We start from the raw sequence: 10686 nt of genomic DNA on the forward strand, positions 1-10686 counted from the left end.
GGCTCACGACGAGCTTCGTCCAGTCTTGCAGCCACTCCAGTTCCAGAAGAGATAGACGCCCGTATAGCGTTACTATCACGTCGTTCACCAGTCCCCCTGGGAAGGTCACATGCAGGCTGGTTGATTTCATATTTCATTTTGTCTATCGTTTTTCACAGCTCGTTGTTTTCCTCGCGAATTATTTTAATTTCTGCACGCATCTCGGCGAGTTGTTCTCTGTAATATTCAGTGTCTCTATCTCTTTCAGATGACGCTCTATAGAGCAATTCATCGATGCCACATCTTATGGAGACCAGGTTGACCTTCATCCTACCGTTTACTCCGCCTTGAAGAGAGCCGGAGCCCTTGCGCGGAAGATCCGTGTCAGCCGCCCATTCGGTAGCACGAGCCGCCACCTCAGTAGCAGAAAGAACTCTCAAGTCTTCCGTTCGTCGCGCAATCTCATCCTTTTGAACTGGAATGAGCCTACTTTTGTCCCGTCTATTGGCGGTGACCGTATCTTTCTCTTCTTTGATCTTTTAGGGAAAAGGGCGCAACCAATAGAGTCCCTGATGCTGAGATACCGTTGTAATTTCTAGGATCGTAAATCTTCGTCTTCTGAGTCTTCAATTACAATTGAGCTACCAGCAGCAGCATCCGTTGTGCCATACGACGTGGATGCTCTCTTAGCTTCAGCTATTAAAGTACGTTCTCCACATGGAGTTGAATCAACATCCGAAGTACTAATCTGCATTGAACCACTTGTGGTTCTAGGATTGCTATAAAGTGTACAAATTTGCTCTACAGATCTGGTCATTGGGCCATCAGTCACCTTCGTCAGATCGATTGCGGTTTCCAAGGTCCCCCTACATATTGACGGGGCTCCGGAGGCAAGGACGAACCTATCGGAGTCACGATCCACCTGGGACGATGTCCCAGGAGGACTCTTAGCTTTCTCATTCGCATGCCCATTGCTCGCTGACGACCGAGGAACCGGGACCGGGCTGATCCTCCTCGGCCGTTCCCCAGATATCCGAGTCCCTGGGGGTGACTTATCATTTTTTCGGTACATATTCATGATTTTTAATATGGTTTGTTCACAAAAGTAGCCGTCTCCTGTCCCGCCATGTCGTGTAGTCTGGGAAGAACTACACCATCCGTCAACTTAAGAATCAGACCGGTGTGTAGCTTAACATAATAAAGAATACTTCTATAAAAGGTGAAGTTTAATTACCCCTCAGGTCACCCCTAAGAAACAGCGGCCAACTGCAGAAAACTGTGTGGCATAGGGGAGAATCCCGAGTGCTAAATTTCGCCGATATAAAGATATAAGCCAGATATTGAGAAGGGACAACATATTTACAATATAATTATATATTAACTTATCAAACTACGTAATGTAACATTATGGTAAGTAATATAAAGACTAAATATATAACTTAACTAGCCTATGTAGAAATGAAATAAAACAAATAAAAGAAATAACATTTAAAATCAATAAATCAGCAATTATCCATCCCAAAATAATCAACAGAATCTACATTATTAATTGCTTTAATAAGAAATAGAAACAATAATAGATATATTTGTATAAAGTATTTTTAGTTTATTTCTTAAGTTTTAAAAAAAAATTTTTTTTTGTTTATTTTGATATGCATAATACGTTTACATTAACACTAATAATAATTAACTTTAATAATAATAATAATATAATATTAATCTGGCTCATTAATACATAAGAGATATCACCTCGCAAAACTAATAATTTATGCTTCTTCTTAACTCTGTGTGAGCAGTGTATGAGGCAGTATCACATCTAATTAACTACTTCGTTATCCGTTACAGTTATTTATTTCTTAACTTCTAGACAGCAACAGTAACAATCTGATTTATTTAAGCCAATACCACTATGTTGTTACTCATAAAATCAATAGTACACCTGTATTAGTCTTAGAGCATTATAGATAACCGCTCATTTAGTTTCGCAGGTGTATATTATTATAAATATAAATCATCTTCTAAAGTATTCAAAGTATATAATATAATATATCAAATCAGCTATATGACTTATATGTAAGTAGCAGGTAATGAATTTATAATATAGTAAACATGTTTATGTTAATTTCTAGCTAGTAGTCAGTATTAACAATAGTAATCTAATTTGTTTATGAGTAAAGCTCGTTTGTACGTATGAAACATCTCTTAACAAATTGTCAGATATACAATACTTCCTTACTCTATGTAATAGCTATGTGGAGCAGTGAGTTTGTTTCATTATCAACCTCATTATCTGTTTAATGCTAGTATTTCTCAATTACTAGTCAGCAACTGTGATGATTAAGTTTATTTTGACGCTGCCTTAATAAGATTCATCAATAATACGCTTGTAATTGCAGAAAAACGTGCTACTAGAAATTATCATCTCGATTAAACCCACGAATAAATGTCCTTATGATACTTATTAATCCTTTATGGTTTTCAGGATCTATAATATAATCTATCCGGTGTACAAGTTTCAATTTTATAGCAGATAATAATAATCATGTATTATGATAAACATGTATTATATTTCTTAATTATTAGTTCACATCAGTAATAATCTAATTTATTTATTAAGCTGAATCATTTATACATGAGAGGTATCACCTGACATACCAATATATCTAAAATACATTTAACTTCATATGTGAGTTATATGAGGCTAAAGGGTTATCGCATTATATACCTCATTACCTATTTCTGTTATGTATTTCTACATTACTAGTTGAAATCGGTGATAATCTGGTTAATTTATAACAATACCTCTGCATAACTTTTTGCAAATTCAGTGAACCACCTGGATTAATCAAGTGCATGATATTGAAGCAATAGCCAGCTCTTTTTAAATCTATAATGTATGACACTGTGTATATTAGTCATCCTCTAACAATTTCGGAAAATATAATATAGTCTATATAGAGTATGGAATAAAAATCTCTAGTTTGAAACAACAGGTAATAAGCATGTATCACAATAACCATACGTTATCTTTTCTTAATCAATAATCAATGTCGATGCAGACCTGACTTATTCATAATCATGTTACAGTACAATTCATTATTAATTCAATAATGCTCCTATGTTCTCAAGGGCGTGCCATAAAGATAGTCAACAAATCTTTCAAGGCACGCAAATATATCATTGTAGATATAAAATGTCCATTGATGTCCATTCTAAAAGCATATTTATGCAGTGTATATTTCTTAATATATAACAGGAAACAAACATGCATTATAAGACACGAACAGTTCAACAACACACGCATATATTTGGTTATGGTGATTCTGAGATATATGTGCTAAAATCAGTATATTCACGCTCCATTCCAATAAAGAACTTAATGTTTAATTTCTAATTACTTATATGTATGATATTCTTAAAGAGTGGCTGTAGTGATGGTTTATGCGGACCTTATATATTAAATTATCAAATCTTTTCATTATTCGATAAATAATCTCAGCTAGTACGGTACCCGATTGTATAATCTTGAACAATCGTCATAATTCCGCAATATTACCATAAACGCATATGGTAGACAGGAATACAATAATTAATTCTTGGTACAAATCTTTGCGACTTATAGTAAGATTAAGTATACAAATTTAGAATTATTTTTTACTATCTTCAGCCATAGGACACGCTCTAGATATCAATGACTACAAATATCAGGTTTCATTTTATAAGTATAGTCTATATAGAATCGTCTATTTGAATTAAAACTGTCATATTTAATCAAAACGTGACAGCAGATCAGAATTAATATCTTTGATGTGTCAATTAAATGTATTCCTAACTTTATTTTCCCCTTTTCTCTTTTCATTCCTCTTTTTAATAGAGAAATTAGCCATATATAATACCTCATTGTATTCAAAAGAAATCCGCTTTCCGATGAATAACTAAATAGACTACATCTTGTTATGCCAGTTATACTGACTCGATTCGTCAAATGAGAAATTTATACATTTTAAAATTGTCAGTTCCGCAATAACGTGAGATATTAGTTTAATGAGCAGATCGCGTTATGCTTTCAGTTAAAGAGATAAGACATTATAAATATAATTAAATCATTCCTCGCAGTGTGTTACAAAAAGCGATACACTATGCAATAATGCATATATGCCTTGATTATAATTACTTCGAAAGTGCAAGCACAATTCAGTATATTAACGCTCTTATTTGATAAAGAACTTAAGGCTTTAATTCCCAATATTCAATTACAAGTCCTTTCTAGAAGAAGTTTTATAAAAATGCGCAGACCTCGATCATTTAGCTTATTTAGTCTTTTCAGTTGTTCGGAGTTATTCCCAGAATGTGTAGTACGCAATTAAATGATTGTAATCAATTATTGTAGCTGCACAATATTAATATACCGGCAAGTAAAAAGAGTATAATAATCATTCACTAGTTCTAATTTTTTTTTGTATCTAATAGAGATGTACGTATTTTAGCTCATATGCTGGCATTCCTATTCTTAGTGTAACTCTAACTATTAATAATAATAAATATAATAAGTTTCATCTTATAAATGTCATCAATACGAACTATTGTGCAGATGTAGTGATAATTATGCAAATATTTTCTCTGATGTAACAATTTAACATATCCCTATCTAAAAGGAATTAAGTTATTCATATGTTGTCATCTTATTATCTAATCGAGGAAAAAACCTTTCCAGGTATCACCTCATGATCTGCATATGATTATGTTAATCATTTCGATCCCGCCTGCCGTATAAAATTCATATAAGCATCTCTCGCATCCATCTACTCGCAGTGATAACAAAATCCACAAACAAGGCGCACGATTCTTTCATATAGAGACATTTGCCAGACGCGGACATTAAAGTCGATTCTCACGTAAGTCAGAATATAATACATAAGTTAGACAATCCGCCACGCAACGACCAATGCCACAATAAATTAATGACAATGCGTCACACTATCGCTACCCAACTCAACCCCATGGACCGGCCGTCAAACGCAAAGTATTCATACATCCAAGGATGCCACCCCGCTAGAGTTCTGTCAAAGATATGAGAATAAACTCTGCATATTATATGTGAAAAAGCGCGAAAGAGACTATTGCAACACAACGCAGGTATCAGTGTGTAATTACACTATTCTCCTAAACTCGGGAAAGGTTTCCTAATTAGCATCAGAATCCAGTATCACTACTCTATTACATCAAGATATAAATCGATGGTCTCATAAACTCCGTAAATAATTTAAGTTTCAGTTCCTAGCCAAGGTCCTTCACTATACGATCACCACACAGTTATAAGTTCACTCTCAAAACTTCGAGACAGTCACCGAACCGCAGAATCGGATGAGAAGAGCCCCTTCCATGCGAGAAAATTCCAACCATGGAGCAATTCATTCACACATCCAAATCGCTCCTCTTTTTCTCATTTTTTAATATATATCAATCCGTTCCTTTCATGTACTAGGAGTACCGTATCTCCGCATCAAGGGAGACAAGACATCAGCACATATCAGTTAACGACTTCGAGTACAGAGGCGTCCATTTCCAGTGCCGCGCAGCAATCCAACATTATCTCAATAAAAGAGACATACTCCATAAAGGGAGAATATCATCGCACAATGGGCATCAAATGTTATCAAGTAAACGAATATAACCTACAAATACATACAAATAAGTACATATAAATACACACAAATATGTAACTTATGATAGTGACAGACTTATCTATTCATAATATATATTCTTAATTTCTGATTCCTAGAATAAAATATAGAGAAGTATAAAGAAAAATATACAGACGGATAAATAAATAAACTAATATTCAAGAATATATGTATGCATATGTTGCACACACAACAGATTACTCACGAGATATTGAATTACCGTGCATATAATCTATGCCACATTGTCCATCAACGCGCTTACAGGGCAGCCATCACACCTCTGATTGGTGGCTCCCTCGCTAAGTATCAAATGTGTAATTATGCTATTCTCCTAAGCTCGGGAAAGATCTCTTAATTAGCATCCAATACATCACTACATTATTTCAAGATGTAAATCGATGATTTCATGAGCTCCGTAATAATTTAAGTTTCAATTCCTAACCAAGATCCTTCACTACACGATTACTACACCGTTATTAAGTTCACTCTCAAAACTTCGAGGTTGAACCGCATAATCAGATGAAAAAAGCTCCCCCCACGTGAGAAAATTCCAACCATGGAGTAAATTCATTCACACATCCAAAATCGCTCTCCTTATTTTTATTTTTGATATATATCAATCCACTCCTCACATGTACTACTAGGAGTACCGTATCTCCGCATCAAGGGAGACAAGATACCAGCACATATCAGTTAACGATCTTGAGTACAGGGGCTTGCCTATCAACGCGCTTACAGGGCTGCCAACACACCTCTGATTGGTGGCTCCCTCGCTAAGTGTCAAATGTGTATTCCCTCTCAGGTCTACAACCTGATTGCAAAATGCAGATCTTTATTGTTAATTTTATTATGTAATGAACAAAAATATAAATTTTTGTAAAAATTTAAGATTTAATAATACGTTACAATCAACCGGTTTCTTTAATATAATTTTCCATAAGTTTTATTTGTGATAATTAATATGAGTAAACAGATATGAACACAGCACGTGAAACTATACAAATTAAACAGTTTAAGTGTAAAAGAGAAGACGTAGCAACTTACCACAGACGTTTCGAAAGTTATTTCGTAGATCGAATAGTGATAAAGAGTATGAAATAAAGAAATAGAATGCATTATGTATATTTTTTAAATAATAAATATCTTAGGACTATATGGCTTAATTATCTCTACAGTTACGTCTTTCCAATGACAAATCTTTACATATTTTGCACAATTCATTAACAGAGATTGAGACCACCACAATAAATTTAGTTTAGTACTCTGACGCTAACAATTACACAAATCAATATAACATACTAGTCTCACCTGTTCTGTACTATCTGTCTATAAATCATTATACGTTTGTTTCCAAAAGGCACTCTGAAATTCTATCTGTCATCCCTCCAATATCATGTAATCCATCCACCATCCATGGTATCTGGATTCGTAGGCCAAGTTGTTGTGGCGAAAGCATCAAAAGGCCAGAAGTAATATTTCCAACAACCATCCAGTCTCATTGTCACACAGTGAGAGGAGGAAGCCGAAAACACCCCGGAAATCAACACTCACTACATTCGTTTGACTGAGTGTGCAGTATCACTATATGACGCAAGTCCAGTTCAGTAGTTACTATATTAGTTATTACATGGAAGGATAAAACGTAGACATAAGCACTCAAATCATTTCACATTTACGATATTATATACTTTATCCTAGAATTTTAGTAACATAACCATTGTTGTAAATTAATACATTTCTCAAAGTGAATTGTAATCGCATGTACCAAAATGTATATATACATGCCTCTATTATAAAGTATCATCGTTAGTCATTTGGAGTAAATATCGATAAGATGACAAGGTACTTACGGTAGATGTTAAATAAATTAATAAGATGGTACTGATAATCATAGTAATTTATCCTATATGTTGTATATGTGATCAGACAAGGAGAGCAGGCTAGTACGTAACTGAGATACACAAAATAAAATAAACGAAAGACAAGGAGAGTAGAGTAGATATAGTGTTAGTTATCTGTAGATCACGTGGCACTTGTTCGTTTGAAAATCTTCGTTGCCGTTTGGCCATATTGGCTATATCGTTCACACACTGTACAAGTCGACCATTTTAACCTGCCACATGTCCGTAACTGCCCTGATGTAATATATGCAACTTTTAATAATGATAATAGGAGTAAAAGAGAGTTACTCAGACTTAATTATCACTCCGTGATTAACCAATTATCGGCCACTAAGCATTCACTCATCCTAAAGCAATTCAATAAGTCGTAATAGTGTGTAATATCACAAAGAGTCGCCAGAGGCAAGCAATACTACGATGCAACTCAAAACTTAAATAACTTATTGTCCGACAATCTCTAACATATCCAACATAATAATTATATCATAATAATTATACCAATGCAATCCGCTTGATGTATAGAAATAGCCGATACTAATTTAATCCAGCGAAATGATTATATACTTGTCACTAGTAACAGATATAGCGGAGCTTTATAGGAGCAATGATTATATACTTGTCACTAGTAACAGATATAGCGGAGCTTCATAGGAGCATGTTCGCACACTACCGCAGCCCCTGCGCGACTTTTTTTTGTAAGCGGAGAAAAATGCATTACGCACCCCCGGAGTTTCCGGGGGAGTGTGGGACTCGGCGGTGCCGCCATACTGCAGTCACCCCATACCCGCTAAAAAACCCCGCTATTTCCTCTCAGGGCATGATTGGGGAGGTCCACGGAATCACCAGCGGCATACTTTATGGACCCCCCAGCCCCGCCCAGCCTTACAGGCCAGGCCCCTCGCTCGGAATTTTATCCCCTCGCGATAGGGAGAAGTCTCGAGGCGGGACTCGAGGGACTCCTCCCCGCCCAGTCCGGGAAGGTGAGCAGCGGCGACCAAAGGCCTCCATCACCCCCAGTCTCCCGGGCCGGGCCCCTCACGGTCCCAGCGGGAGGCAGCAAAAGACCCCCCACCAGGACCGAAGCGCCCTCGAGGGGAGGTGACCAGGGCCAACCTTAGTTCAACCTCAGCCCAAGCCCCAATCCCCCCCCGTGAGACGCCCCCGACGCCGGGAGGGAGGGACCCCCACTCATGTAGGGGAACCTCCCGTCCTGGCTAAAGCCACCCTCGCGATCCCATGCGTACATGGGAGCGCGAACGGGGAGGGGGGGCGGCAATCGGGACAACAGGCCACTTACAACGCCACCCACCCATTCTCTAGGTGGCCGCCCTCCCATTGGGGGGAAGGGAGCGAAGTCACTCGACCTCCATTGCCTCTTCCCCCCCCCCGACACCTCGGGAAGTTTCCCGCGGAGGGGGATGGCCCTCTTTTCAGGACCTCCGTCCCGAAGTCCATCGGGGCCGGCCTCTTCTTCGAGGTTCCGCTGTCCCCGGCGGTGCCAGTGCCGCACCCCCCCGGATCCCCTGGGGGGTCAGGGAAGGCCGGCGGGGGGAGTATTCCTCCCCCCCGTCGTCGCCCATCTACTCGCCCTCACACCCGGGCGACGGACTGAGCGGACCCCATCCGGTGATCCGCCCGCATCCCCCCGTCGAGACAGAGGGGGCAGGTGACCGCCCCCCACAACTCTCGGCCGACTACACCAGTAACACCGGTCAGCCCGATTCACCGCGCCCGTGCATTGGAGTTTGGCATGGCCAAACTCTAGGCACCTCCAGCATTGAATGGGGCGGGCTGTCAGTGGCTCCACTCTCGCCGCAGCCCACCCCACCTTTACAATCCCAGCGGCCACTACCCTGTGGGCAGCGACCGCCGGGCACTTCACCCACGCAGTACGCCTGCCGGAGGGAGCAGTGCGGATTTCCCCGACCCGCACCTCCCCCGACCGACACCCGCCATCCCGCGCAATTGCTGCGGCCACCTAGTCCGGTGTGGTCGATGGGTCCACCCCACCAATGCGGATTTCCGCGCATTTGGCAAGGCGGGCGACAACCACCCCGGAGTCGCGGAGGAACTCGCCCATCTTTCTGACAAGCCCCTCCGTTCTTCTTTCACACTGATCACCAGAGACCTTCAACAGGAGGCCCCCGGTGATCGCCCTCCTTGGCCTCACTGAGGCAATGCCCAAGGCCGCGAGATCTATCTCACGCTTCGCCCTAGACATCGGCAAGAGCCTCCGCCCCACCATTCCCCACGGCGGTCAACACGACGGCCGCCGTATTCGGGGGGCGACCAAGTTGCGCCATTCCTTTCTTTTTAGGTGCCGTTGCTCCGACTCCCCTCCCCCCCCGTATTCGTGGCAGGAGGGGGAGGCATTCCCCCCCTCCGGCCCCTTCTCTCCCCGCCGCCTGGGCATAGGTTTGCCCAGCAGCAGGAGGGGGACCCGTCCGCTTGGACGGATCCCCTCCTCCCCGACCGTCGTGGATGCCTGAAGGAATCCCCAGGAGCACCCCCAGTTCTTCTCTTATGAGGGCCCTGAGCCCCCCCCCGCATCATGCGGTTGGGGCCCAGGGACACCACTGTCTACCTTCGTCCGCCCCCCCCGCTGCGCTCAGCGCCACCTGGGGGGTGGAGGGAGGGGCACCTTCCAGCGTTCCCCCCGCTTCTTCCTTCTCTTCCCGCTACAAGCGGGAGTCCCTCCCATCGGAGGAGGGAGCCGGGAGACGTCCACCATTGGCAGTCCCGAATCCTCGAGCTCCCCCTCCGTCTGCGTCTCTACCGACGCAGTTTTTCCCCCAGCTTTTCGAAGCGCCTTCACTTTAGATTGGAGTCAGAGATTCTCTTTCTCCAGATCTCCAATTCTCTCCTTCTTTTCCTTATAACTCTTATATAGAGTCGTAGAGTCCTTTCTTCCCGCAGCCTCTCGTATTTTCTATGCCGCTGAGCAATCAACGCATCAGTCCCCACCCGCAGAGTCATGAGGCATCGGCGGACTTCGTCCTCCCACTCCTCGAACGGCATCTGTTGGGGGGGTTCCGTGCGTGCGAGCGCCTCTGCCCTAATCATAATCGTCCGCACCCCCTTCTCGAGTTCCTCGGTGGGAACCTTCTCCAAGTACCCGAAGC

At 41.3% G+C, this 10686-nt stretch overlaps 1 long non-coding RNA gene across 1 annotated transcript; it reads left to right on the plus strand.

The window, feature by feature from the left end:
* Positions 1-254: 254 nt before the first annotated feature.
* Positions 255-1421, plus strand: LOC148937489 (uncharacterized). Its single transcript, XR_016138299.1, has 3 exons — positions 255-683; positions 787-1159; positions 1221-1421. It is a non-coding gene; the product is annotated as an uncharacterized LOC148937489 (long non-coding RNA).
* The last annotated feature ends 9265 nt before the right edge of the window (positions 1422-10686 follow it).

The sequence above is a fragment of the Pogonomyrmex barbatus genome, unplaced genomic scaffold, assembly GCF_055798465.1.
Source record: "Pogonomyrmex barbatus isolate J1 unplaced genomic scaffold, ASM5579846v1 scaffold13, whole genome shotgun sequence".
In the NCBI taxonomy this organism is placed as follows: Eukaryota; Metazoa; Arthropoda; class Insecta; order Hymenoptera; family Formicidae; genus Pogonomyrmex; species Pogonomyrmex barbatus.